This window comes from Peromyscus eremicus, chromosome 12 (assembly GCF_949786415.1).
Source record: "Peromyscus eremicus chromosome 12, PerEre_H2_v1, whole genome shotgun sequence".
Taxonomy (NCBI): domain Eukaryota; kingdom Metazoa; phylum Chordata; class Mammalia; order Rodentia; family Cricetidae; genus Peromyscus; species Peromyscus eremicus.
In genome coordinates this window covers 58,141,030-58,147,295 of record NC_081428.1, presented here as the reverse complement: position 1 = coordinate 58,147,295, position 6,266 = coordinate 58,141,030, and positions in this window count along the sequence as shown.

Here is a 6,266-nt window from a genome sequence, read left to right as displayed (position 1 = left end):
AAGTTGGTTACAATTAACATACAGCTTTTTCAATGAAGAAAAGTTTATCTTAAAAGATAGTATTGAAAAATCTTTTCTATAAAGCTGGTTTGTAATAGTTTTTAAATGGGGTAAGATAAAAGGCTGGATGTAAATGAAAATACAGCAAGGATCTTGACGGCATTCCTCAGGGAAATTCAGTTTCTTGGCTTAGGTCATAATGATCTTTCCAGACTTCAGATCTGTCGCCAGAGTGCTTTCTGTCTAATCTAATTATGTTAGGGTGCCTGAATTAATCAAGTGTGACATCAACCAAGCATTTACCTCAGTTTGGAGTGAAAGAGTAAATGAATATACTGAGCCTGGTCAGTAGCATTTAAAGCCTCGGGTTGGAAGATAAAGTTCCTTTACCGCTTTGGAAAGTAGATTTTGCTGGCTGACACTCTTGTGTGCGGTCACCGCCTCACAACGGTTTGATCTGCTTCTTCCACTCGGGAGGACTGAGAAACATGCCGCCATTCAGAGGTGGGTTTGTCTTTTATTTGGCTGAAGACGGGCAAGTGAAGCCGCACCTGTGATGAAGCTTGCAAATTCTTCCAACACTTTAATGTCTTAGAAATTCTAGGCACCGCTAGCCAGTATTGTGACAAAGCAAAATTCTTGCTCTTGAAAAGCTTCCATTTGTTGAGGGGAGATAGATGATACTAAGGAATTGAGTTACAGATAATGGCAAAATGCAATCCAGTTCTATGCAAGAGATAAAGAGCAGGAAGTCAGGGGAAGAGTGATGTGTGGATTGCAAATGACCGTGCTGGTGGGAGAACATAATGTCCTCGCCTTTGAAAAGCTAACTTAATTTATATTGAAACACGGAGTACTGTAAGGATGGACACCCTGTTATTCCCTAATATAAGTTGTGCTTCAAAGCTATTTGTTTGGGAATGGAATTTGTGCTGGTATTATTACAGTAGTCTGCTAATGTCCCATAAATTCACGAATAACGTGTGAACAGGAGATCCATCCAAAGTGCTCCCATTTTAAATTATAAAGTGGACATCGTACCTGAGGTTAGGGGATCTAATCAAACATTAGAATCATATAGCTTACTTGTGATCTCTGTATGTATACTTACTTAGCCTTGCAGAATACTCTAAATTTCACTGACCCTTCAAAAGAATTCATTCCAAGCGTAGACATTGAAAAAAAGTAAGGAAAACGGAAAATGATCATTTCTAGCAAGATCAACTTTTATCTCTGTGGGGAAAAGGGAAGAAGAAGGAGAAACTGGATAAAAATGGTGACTTAGAAAATAAATACTTTGTGTAAAGATGTGACAACTTATGATTTGGGCTTCTGTCCTCTTGGGAGCTTAATGAATTGGGTGTGTGTGAGAGAGAGGGTCTTGCTATTAATGCCGTGCTGCTGACCTACAACTCACTATGCAGACTAAGCTGACCTTGCACTCATAAAGATTGGCTGACCTTTGTATCCTGAGTTCTGGGATGAAAGGTGTGCGCCACCATGCCTGGCCATGCTCCTATGAGTCGGGGTCTTACTAGCCCAGGCTGGCATCAGATTTGCAGTCATCCTCAGCCCCCTGAGTACTGCGGTTACAAGTGTGCATTACCATGTGCAGTCCACGCTTGCTTTTCAGGAATAAGTACTATGGTGCCCCAAAGATAACATTTAAGGTTTTGTTTTGTGCGTGTTTGTAAGTCTTCATTGTCTGGATGTGTGGACACTGGAGGTTGACTTCTAGTGTCTTCTTTACCCTCTCTCCCTCCACCTTAGTGTTTTGAGACAGGGTCCCTCACTGACCCTGGAGCTTATTGATTCAGCTAGGCTGGCTGCCAGCAAGCCCCAGGGGCCTGCCTTAACATACCCAGTTGGGGAATTAAACAGGTTTTCTTCTTGTACAGAAGTACTCTCAGAGGAACCATCTTTCTAGATCCAGAGGCTTTAATTACTAAGGTTTTAAGATTTATCATTTTTACATTCCCTAGTTTATTGGTCTTGCCATGTTATCTGTTTTTTATCAGCTCAGTGTTATAGCAGTTTATAGTTTTGTACTTCTAGGTAGAAATAAAGTTTGTTAGACTCTAAAAACCCCTCTAACTTTTCCTTCAGCATTTTGTAAGAATTTTCAAATAGTTGGGGTTAAGCACCAGCTCCCAGATGCAGTGGCCGGCTGAGGACAGGCCTGGGTGACTATCTCATGATTCAGTAGAGAGATCGGGTTAGCTAGTCCAGTGGCACTTCGAAATAATTGCTACTGAATGAATTCTTTCCACTCCAGTTTTACACCCCAGCAAGCAAAAGCTGTCCCATGTAAGGCCCCACAATGATTCCTCACTACCTTCAAGATAACTACAACTCCCTTAAGGTGGTCTCACTGCTCTGCCCCCCTCCCAGGCCCTCACCCCATCACCCCTCCACAGTGCTCTGTTTCCTCCGGTACTGGTTACCTTCTGCTCCTAGCCAAGACCCAATGTCACCTTCAGATGTCTGAGCTTGCTCTCTCTCTCTCCCCTGCCAACTCATATCTGTGGCTCGTGTCCCAGCTGTCACTCCCTTCTGCCACTTGGACCTCTCAGGTTAGGTGTCCCTTTTGTGTGTTCCCACAATAGCACATGCATGGGGTCTTTGCTATGCTCTTAACTTGCTGCTTTTCCTCTTCAGTTTGTGAGGCCCATGTGCTTTCCCGCTTCTCAGAATGTGTGGGATACTGCTAGTCCCACACTTCGTTTTCCTCTTTATTGATAGAACCCTGGCTCTGGCTACTGGGTACCTGTAAGACAAATTGCTAAACGGTCTTATTAATAAAAAATTATGGAGCCAGATATTGGGGTTAAAACTGAGAGACCAGAGGAATAGGACAAGCCACAGCCAACCTCACCTATGGACTCCTCAGCTTCCTAAGAGACTTACTTCCTGTATTCCCACGCCTATATGCCTTTCTGTTCTGCATCTCATTTCCTCTCTCCGCCCAGCTACATCACTTCCTGTCTGTCTGTACAGACCCTCCAGACCTCTATCGTTAGTGCTGGGATTAAAGGTGTGTGCTACCATTGCTTGACTTCTATGTTTAATATAGTGGCTGGCTTTTTCCTCTGATCCTCAGATAAGCTTTAGGTACACAATTTATTGGGGGGACACAATGTATCACCACAGGTGCCCAGCTTCCCTGTAGCCCGGGGAGCAAAGTTCTGAAGGAGAAGCTTCCATAGAGATTTCTCAGTGTCTTTTGTAGTGCTAAAGGAACTGCCCTGTTCTCATTGCCTCCGCCTTCTTTGTAGACACAGCATGTCTACAGAACTATCAGAAAATAGCAAAATAAGTCATTACTGTCGGTAATTACTTTGAATGTAAATGGATTACACTGAATGAAAAGGCAGTGAATAAATGGGCCAGAAACCAATGTTCAACTGTAATGTAGATTGTAGCAGTTGTTTTTTGTTTTTGTTTTTGTTTTTCAAGACAGGGTTTCTCTGTGTAGCTTTAGAGCCTGTCCTGGAACTCACTCTGTAGACCAGGCTGGCCTCGAACTCACAGAGAACTGCCTGCCTCTGCCTCCCGAGTGCTGGGATTAAAGGTGCACCACCACCGCCCGGCCAGTTGTTTAATTTTTAACGGCACAAAAAGACTGGAAATGAAAAGACAGAAGGTGTTCCACACACACACAAAAGGAAACTGAGTGGTGCTGAGACCCGCATCAGACCAAGTGACTTGGAATTTAAGATGGCAGAGAGCCCACAAAGGTCAAGATGAAGGATCGGTTTGTCAGGAGGATGCAGAGCTGTACCACCGCAGTGAAACACTAAAACATATGAAACAAATGTGAAAAGATTTGAAGGCAGTTGAGAGATTAGAATACGGTAATGGTGAGGAGCTGGGGTTGGTGGTCCAGGCCTGTCGAGCACTCAGGACAGAGGCAGGGATGATCATGAGTTCCAGGCCAGCAAGGGCTGTAATGAGACCCTGTCTCAAAGCAGCAATATAAAAAAAACAAAAAAAACAAAAAAAACAAAATACTAATGGGCTTTCATATACCATTTTCTTCTTCCTTCCTTTCTTTTTTTTTTTTTTTTCCGAGACAGAGTTTCTCTGTAATTTTGGTGCCTGTCCTGGATCACGCTCTGTAGACCAGGTTGGCCTTGAACTCACAGAGATCCACCTGCCTCAGCCTGAGTGTTGGAATTAAAGGTGTGTACCACCACTGCCTGGCTCATATACCATTTTCAATATCAGACAGATGACTCAGACAAAATCAACATAGGAACTCTGGACTTCACACTGCTGACCAAATGGACCTAAATAGAATACACAGAATATTGTCCAACACATCCTATGCCAGACCACAAGATAAGTCTAGCAATTGAAGACCCGATACCATGCAATTTTTTTTTAACATCACAACATTGTAAAAGTAGAAATCACTAGCAGGAAGAACCTTGGAAATTCACAAACACAGGACAATTAGGCAACAGATGCCAGAACAACTAATGGGTCAACAGATAACTTTTAAAAGAACCTAAAACTGAAGGCCACGAAAACTGGAAAAGAACACACCAGAGCTTGGAGGATGCAGTGCACGCCGCACCAAGAGCGACGATGATCGCATTAAGTGCTCACTATCAGAGGATCACAAATGAACCACCCCGGGTGATGTGATGGGACAAGAACCGTCAAGCCAGCGTTAACAGAAGGAAGGGGAGACTGGAAACCAGGGCAGAAACAGATGGGAACCAGGAAACAAGCAAAACAAAGCCAGGGTTGGAAAAGATTGAAGAGTTGCTCACTCTTGGTCTAAACGGAACACAAGAACTGAGGACTCCAGGAAACAAGCTCACAAGTCTAAGCAGAGACAATACAGCAGCTACCACAGAAATACAGAGAACTGTAACATGTTATTCTGAACAATTGTGCCCCAGACAGAACATGTCCCAGACATGTGCCTGTTGTAGAATGTTATTTTAAGGGGTGTCACTTTTGTTTGTGTTGCATTTGTTTAACTCTGTGAAGCTGTGCTACTGTGCCTGTCTCAAACACCTGATGGTCTGATAAAGAACTGGCCAATAGTGAGGCAGGAGAAAGGGTAGGCGGGGCTGCAAGCACAGAGTATAAATAGAAGAAGAAAAGAGACAGGAGAGAGAAGGAGCCAGAGAAGGAGGAGGACACCAGGGATCAGCCACCCAGCTACACTGCCAGCCACAGAGTAGGAGTAAGATTTACAGAAGAGAATGGGAAAAGCCCAGAGGCAAAGGTAGATGGGATAATTTTAAATTAAGAAAAGCTAGCTAGAAACTAAGCCAAGCTAAGGCCTGGCATTCATAAGTAAGAATAAGGCTCTGTGTGTGATTTATTTAGGAGCTGGGTGGCGTCTCCCCCCCCCCCAAAGAGTACAAAAACAAAAAAGAACATGTTCCCCCCACCAGCACTGAAAGATGAAGAAATAGAAAATCTGCACAGGAGAATACAGAAGATCCTGGAGATTAAATCAGGAATTAAAAAGCCTGCCCTAAAGGAAACACCCCAGCCCTGATGGCCTCACCCAACTTACATCAAACTAGTCTGGTCTACACAGTGAATCCATCCATCCGCTGCATAGTGAGACTCTGGATAAAAAAGCAACAACAAAACACCCACCAGTTGTATTTCCCAACACTAACAATAGCTTGTCTGGAAGATAAGTTAAAAGAAAAATCCGATTGCAACAACTTCCCACCGGCACCAAGCCCTTAGGAGTAAATTTGTCAGGGAGGTAAGGCTGCCCGAAATCCTAAAATACAAATCCAAAAATGTAAGGAGATACACAGAAAAAATAGAATGTTTTGTCCATGTGTTGGAAGCACTAATGTTGTTAAAATGGTCATATGACCCAAAGATATCTATAACTTTAATGTTATAGCTGTGGAAATTAAAATATCAGGCTGAGTAGTGGGCGGCGCACACCTTTAATCCCAGCATTCGGGAGGCAGAGGCAGGCGGATCTCTGAGTTCGAGGCCAGCCTGGGCTACAAACCGAGTTCCAGTTGCAGCTTTCAAAACATGTCTTGTCAAGTACCACTTTATGTTTTCAAGTACGGAAGCAGAGATGACATGCTGGGTTCTAGGTAACCCCAGAGAACAAGGAGGATGCTTTGCTGACAGCTACTGATCTGAGCCCCCTGCAGTGAGGACCAGGCCACACTAAACCTTTATCCAACTGCACCTGAGCCTTATTGGTTTTTATTAGGTCTCCAATTGGCATCATTTATATGGAATTTCTACTCTGAACCCATAACACG